The sequence below is a fragment of the Scyliorhinus torazame genome, chromosome 30, assembly GCF_047496885.1.
Source record: "Scyliorhinus torazame isolate Kashiwa2021f chromosome 30, sScyTor2.1, whole genome shotgun sequence".
In the NCBI taxonomy this organism is placed as follows: Eukaryota; Metazoa; Chordata; class Chondrichthyes; order Carcharhiniformes; family Scyliorhinidae; genus Scyliorhinus; species Scyliorhinus torazame.
The window spans coordinates 13,022,999-13,028,998 of NC_092736.1; the positions used below are offsets into that span (position 1 = coordinate 13,022,999).

Here is a 6,000-nt window from a genome sequence, read left to right on the forward strand (position 1 = left end):
CAGGCCTTGCCATGCTTCAATTTTAAACTCCTCACCAACCCCTCCATTGCTCCGACTCTTGGATCTTCTGTGGTTTGTGTATTTATTTAAATTGATAATGCTCTTCTTAAGTGCCTTAGTGTGCTAAACAGTACTATATGAATGCAAGACGTTGATGTTGCTGTGCGCCTTGTCAGGAAATTAAATTAATAGACCCAAATGATGGAATCAGAAAGTGGCGGATAAATATTTACAAAAAAAAGATAAATATGTATTGGTATTGGCCATGTGCAGCCAGCTGTACAGGGTTACAGCAGCTGTAGAAATATATACCAATATACAAGCAACTGGTGTCAGCTGTAGCATTTTTGTCTCTCAGTCCCACTACAGAAAATTGAGCACAATAATATGGGCGGACACTCCAGTCCTAGAATCATAGAATCCCTAAAGTGCAGAAGGAGGCCATTTGGCCTATCTAGACTGCACTGGCCCTCTGAAAGAGCACCCTACCTAGACCCACACTCCTGTCCTATCCCCATAACCTCACCTTTTAAAAAAATAAATTTAGAGTACCCAATTCAATTTTTCCAATTAAGGGTCTATATTGCCAATCCACCGAGCCTGCACATCTTTGGGTTGTGGGGGCGAAACCCGAGCAAACACGGGGAAAATATGCAAACTTGACACGGACAGTGACCCGGAGCCGGGATCGAACCAGGGACCTCGGCGCCGTGAGGCAGCAGTGCTAACCACTGTGCCACCGTGCTGCCCTTCCCACAACCGCACCTAACCTGCACCTCCAGTGTGGCACTGAAACAGTTCTGCACTATCGGTGGTGCCATCTTTTGGACAAGACATTATTCAGCGGCCCTGCCTGCCCCCTGAGGTGGACAACAATCATAATCATAGGGTGGCACGGTGGCACAGTAGTTAGCACTGCTGCCTCATGGAGCTGGGGACCCGGGTTCAATCCCAGCCCCGGATCACTGTCCGTGTGGTGTTTGCACATTCTCCCAGTGTTTGCGTGGGTCTCACCCCCACAACCCAAAAAGATGTGCAGGGTAGGTGGATTGGCCAGGCTAATTTGCCCCTTATTTGGGGAAAAAAGAATTGGATACTCTAAATTTATATTAAAAAAAGACATTTTAAAAAACCAATCAGAATCATGACCTAACTGAATGGCGGAGCAGACCTGATGGGCCGAATGGCCTACTTCAGGTCCTCCGCCTTATGGGAAGCACAGTGAGGTTTTCCTCCAATGACTGGTCAATATTATCAGAACATATCATGCGGTCATCATCTTATTCCTGTTGGTAAGGGACGCAAATTGATTGCTGCATTTCAAACTGTACCACTGTACTTCAAAAGTACTTCATTCGCTGCAAAGTGCTTTGGGCACGTCCTGATGTCATGTAAGGCGCTATGCAAATGCAAGCCTTTTTTAATCTGTGGTCGTACTTGCACGTGTACATCATTGAGCTCATTTATGCCTTCCTTTCCATGTGTCTTAACATTTAGAATGGCTCTTTTCTGCGTGTGCTCATGCTGTGCTCTGCAAAGGAAATATATTCTCAATCCTGATTCAGAAGTGACATCTTGCACTTGGTTTCATAACACATCAGCTGCTTCTGAAATTATCACATGTTTAAGTGAAAGTACACTTGAGTTTGTAATCTGAACATGGCATGCCACACATGTCGATGAGTCAATTCTAATTAGTGAATTAAGTCATTCTCAAGTCACTTATAACTTAATGAATGGCATCAACGTACAATTTTCCACCATATAATTTCAATGTATGTACCTACATCAGCAGCATCTCAATATTCAACATTGTTTCCACTTCCCTGCATTCTGAGCAATATGCGTGTCCATATTTACTTCATAAACTTCTACAGTAAGGAAAGATGTAATTAAACTCATCACATGCATCCTGAAAAAGCTATCTATTCAGACCCATTTTGTTTCCTTTTCCCCATATTCCTTAAGAAAGAATATCCAAATATTTCTCCATTGCCCTCTGAAAGGCATAAAGGATTCGGGAGGGACGGGGGTGGGGGGGGGCGGTGCCTGGGGACCCGGGTTCGATCCCGGCCCTGGGTCACTGTCCGTGTGGAGTTTGCATATTCTCCCCGTGTCTACGTAAGTCTCGTCCCCACAACCCAAACATATGCAGGGAATGTGGATTGCTCACACTAAATTGCCCCTTAATTGGAAGAAAAATAATTGGGTACTCTAAATTTTAAAGAAATAAAATAAAATAAAGGATTCTACTTCTACTTCTGTTTCTGGAAGAACATTTTATGTACTGACAAACTTTATATTATATTATGAAAAAAAACTCTGAACCTGACCATGCTAACTATGATAATTTGTTGTAAAAACCAATCTGGTTCACGAATGTCCTTTAGGGAAGGAAATCTGCCGTCCTTACCTGGCCTGGTCTACATGTGACTCCAGACCCACAGCAATCTGGGTGACTCTTAATTGCCTCTGAAATGGCCTCGCAAGACACTCATGTCAAGGGCAATTAGAGATGGCCTTGCTCGCAATGCCCACATTAAATGAAAGAGTAAAGAAAAAGTTGACAAGTTTCACCACAGCAGCTAAGACATTCTACGAAATTCTAAAATAAAAAGTCAATTTATACTATCTCCCAATGTCAATGGAGTCTTCAAAAAATATTACAGGAACTGGATCCGTATCTTTGCCGAAAATAAATCAGTTCTTCCTGGGGCAATACCCTAACTTTGTACCAGGTTTTGTTGAATCTGTCCATTAGTTTTTGAGATATAATAATGAGATCATAATGCGATTGTGATTGTCAATTATTGGAGCAGCACGGTGATGCAGTGGTTAGCACTGCTGCCTCATGACGCCGAAGATCTGGGTTCAATCCCGGCCCCAGGTCACTGTCCATGTGGAGTTTGCACATTCTCCCAGTGTTTGCGTGGGTCTCATCCCCATAACCCAAGATCTGCAGGGTAGGTGGGTTGGCTACATTAAATTGCCTCTTAATTGGAAAAAAAATGAATTGGGTACTTTAAATGTTAAAAAAAGTGATTGTTAATTATAAACGAATAAATAATCTTTATTGTCACAAGTAGGCTTACATCAACATTGCAACGAAGTTACTGTGAAAAGCCTCTAGTTGCCACATTCTGACACCTGTTCGAATACACAGAGAGAGAATTCAGAACTTGTAGCTGGTACAGGAATTGAACCCGCGCTGCTGGTTTTATTCTGCATCACAAACCAGGTGTCTAGCTCACTGAGCTAAACCAGCTCCCTATGAATACACTGCAGTGCTCACTCTCAATGGGTTGGCTTCTCTAAAGTCCTTTAAGGCAGCAAGGTGGCACAGTGGTTAGCACAGCTGCCTCACAACGACAAAAACCCAGGTTCCATTCCAGCCTTGGAAGACTGTCTGTGCGGAGTCTGCACTGTCTCCCTGTGTCTGCGTGGATTTCCTCCGGGTGCTCCGGTTTCCTCCCACAGTCCAAAGATAGCTGGGCTAGGTGGATTGGCCACGCTAAATTGCCCCTTAGTGTCCAGGGATGTGCAGGTTAGGTGGGGCTGTGGGATAAGGAGGGGGAGTGGGCCTAGGTAGGGTGCTCTTCAGAGGATCAGTGCAGATTCGATGGGCTGAATGGCCTCCTTCTGGGCTGAGAGGCAGCAGTGCTAACCAATATGCCACCCAGGAGTCCCAGGACAAGTCTCAGACAAACAAGGTGGAAACTATTCATTCTTTTCCCCTGCCTTATTCCCCCTCTTATTGACTGTGATTTAAAGTGTTAGGAAATCACCGCTGAAGAACATCATCATGATTTGAGTTTGAACAAAGTGTTTGATATCAATTATTTTTTATGAAAAAAACTCAGGAGTTGTTTGGCTCATTGCTCCCTGCTCCAGAGTGGAACACATATCAGAATGTTGATTATTCAGAATGACTTTAATCTGGTCCTTGCTTCCTATTTAGCTTGACCAAAAAAAAAATCACATCACGTTAGGGACCAGAAACCCGGAGTGAGTTTGGAGGCGGGTGCAAGGAACAACTTTCAAAGAAGATTGTTTTTTAATGCAGTGAGACGCAAAGATTAGTGTGTCATTCCAGCCAAGATTTGGTTCCTAGGAGCTCGAGTCCAACCTGGCGTGGATTTACCCACCTGAAGTATCACACTCGACGCTCTCCGGTTAAGCCCTCGATGGGGATATTCGGTAAATCACACCTGCCAAACAGGGTGTGTAAGAACTTGTAATGCATCCACATGCCAACCCCAAATCGATTCATAAACTCCGAGAGAGCATTTTGATTCATTCAAAATTTGGCTGAAGAGTAAGACTCGGACACGTTTCAATCGGTAAAAGCCAACGAGCTTTAGCGTTAAGCAATACCTGGAAATTGATAGGAATAGATTAGTAAATAGAAAACAAGTTGCATTTATATAGCACCTGTAATGCAGGAACAGAATTGAAATGAAAATGGCTTATTGTCACAAGTAGGCTTCAAATGAAGTTACTGTGAAAAGCCCCTAGTCGCCACATTCCAGCAACTGTTCGGGGAGGCTGGTACAGGAATTGAACCGTGCTGCTAAACTGCCTTGGTCTGCTATTCAAAGCCAGCGATTTACCCCAGCGCTAAACCAGTCCCAATTTCACACCAAGCCACATCCAGACATATTAGGACAGGTGACCAGCAGCATGGTCAATAGGTAAGTGTTAAAGAGTCTCACAAGAGAGGCGGAAAGGTTTTCCTTTGGGTGGGGATTTACAACTTGGAGCCTGGGGATGCTCAAGAGGGCAGAATTGCAAGAGGGCACATATACCAGAGAGTTGTAAGGCTGAAGGAGCTTACAGACATCGGGAGAGACAAGGGCATGGAAGTATTTAAAAACAAAAGGATGAACTTTTAAAATGGGTGGTGTCGATTAACAGAAAGGCAATATAGGCCAGCAATACAGAGGGCGAAGGGCAAACAGGACCTGGTGTAGTTGAGGACATGGGCAGCAGGGTGTTGGATGACCTCTAGTCTACGGAAGATAGAAGTGAGCAGCGGTAGCACAGTGGTTAGCACTATGGCTTCACAGCGCCAGGGTCCCAGGTTCAATTCCCAACTTGGGTCACTGCCTGTCTGCACGTTCTCGTCCCGTGTCTGCGTGGGTTTCCTCCAGGCGCTCCGGTTTCCTCCCACAAATCCTGAAAAACGTGCTGTTGGGTCATTTGGACATTCTGAATTCTCCCTCTGTGTACCCGAACAGGCGCCGGAGTGCAGCGACTAGGGGTTTTCACAGTAACTTCATTGCAGTGTTAATGTAAGCCTACTTGTGACAATAAAGGTTATTATATTGTAGAACTGGAAGGTGGCCACAAGTACATTGGAATAATCAAGTAACAAAAGCATGGCTGAGGGTTTCAACAACAGCTGAGACATGGCAGGCTTGGATGATGCTATAGAGGTGAAAATAAGTGGTCTTGTTGATGGTGTGTGTGAGTGGCGGGAAGCAGATCTTGGGGCCAAAATGGCAAAAAGGCCAATTGAACTCAGGCAGCTGCCAGGAAGAGAAGGAAGTGGGGAGCTAGGGTGACCGAAGGCAATAGTATCAGTCTTCCCAATATTTAGTTTGAGGACATCTTTGCTCATCCAGTACTGGGTGACAGACAAGCAGTCCAATTATTCAGAGATGGTGTTGGGGGGGTGAAAACTGTGATGGTGTCATCACTGTACATGTGGAAACAAATGCTGCATTTTTGGATGATTGTCACCGAGGGCCAGCTTGCAGATAAGAATAAAATAATAATCTTTATTAGTGTCACACAAGTAGGTTTACATTAACACTGCAATGAAGTTACTGTGAAAATCCCCTAGTCGCCACATTCCAGCGCCTGTTCGGGTACACAGAGGGAGAATTCAGAATGTCCAATTCACCTAACAAGCACGTCTTTCGGGATTTGTGGGAGGAAACCGGAGCACACGGAGGAAACCCACGCAGACACGGGGAGAACGTGCAGACTCTGCACAGA

At 44.7% G+C, this 6,000-nt stretch overlaps 1 long non-coding RNA gene across 1 annotated transcript in view; it reads right to left on the minus strand.

Annotated features, from left to right (window-relative positions):
- Positions 1–4,332, minus strand: part of LOC140404277 (uncharacterized) — a 73,994-nt gene extending 69,662 nt beyond the window's left edge. Inside the window, exon 1 of the long non-coding RNA XR_011938480.1 lies at positions 4,146–4,332. This is a non-coding gene — a long non-coding RNA (uncharacterized lncRNA). The remainder of the gene's footprint in view (positions 1–4,145) is intronic.
- Positions 4,333–6,000: the final 1,668 nt, after the last annotated feature.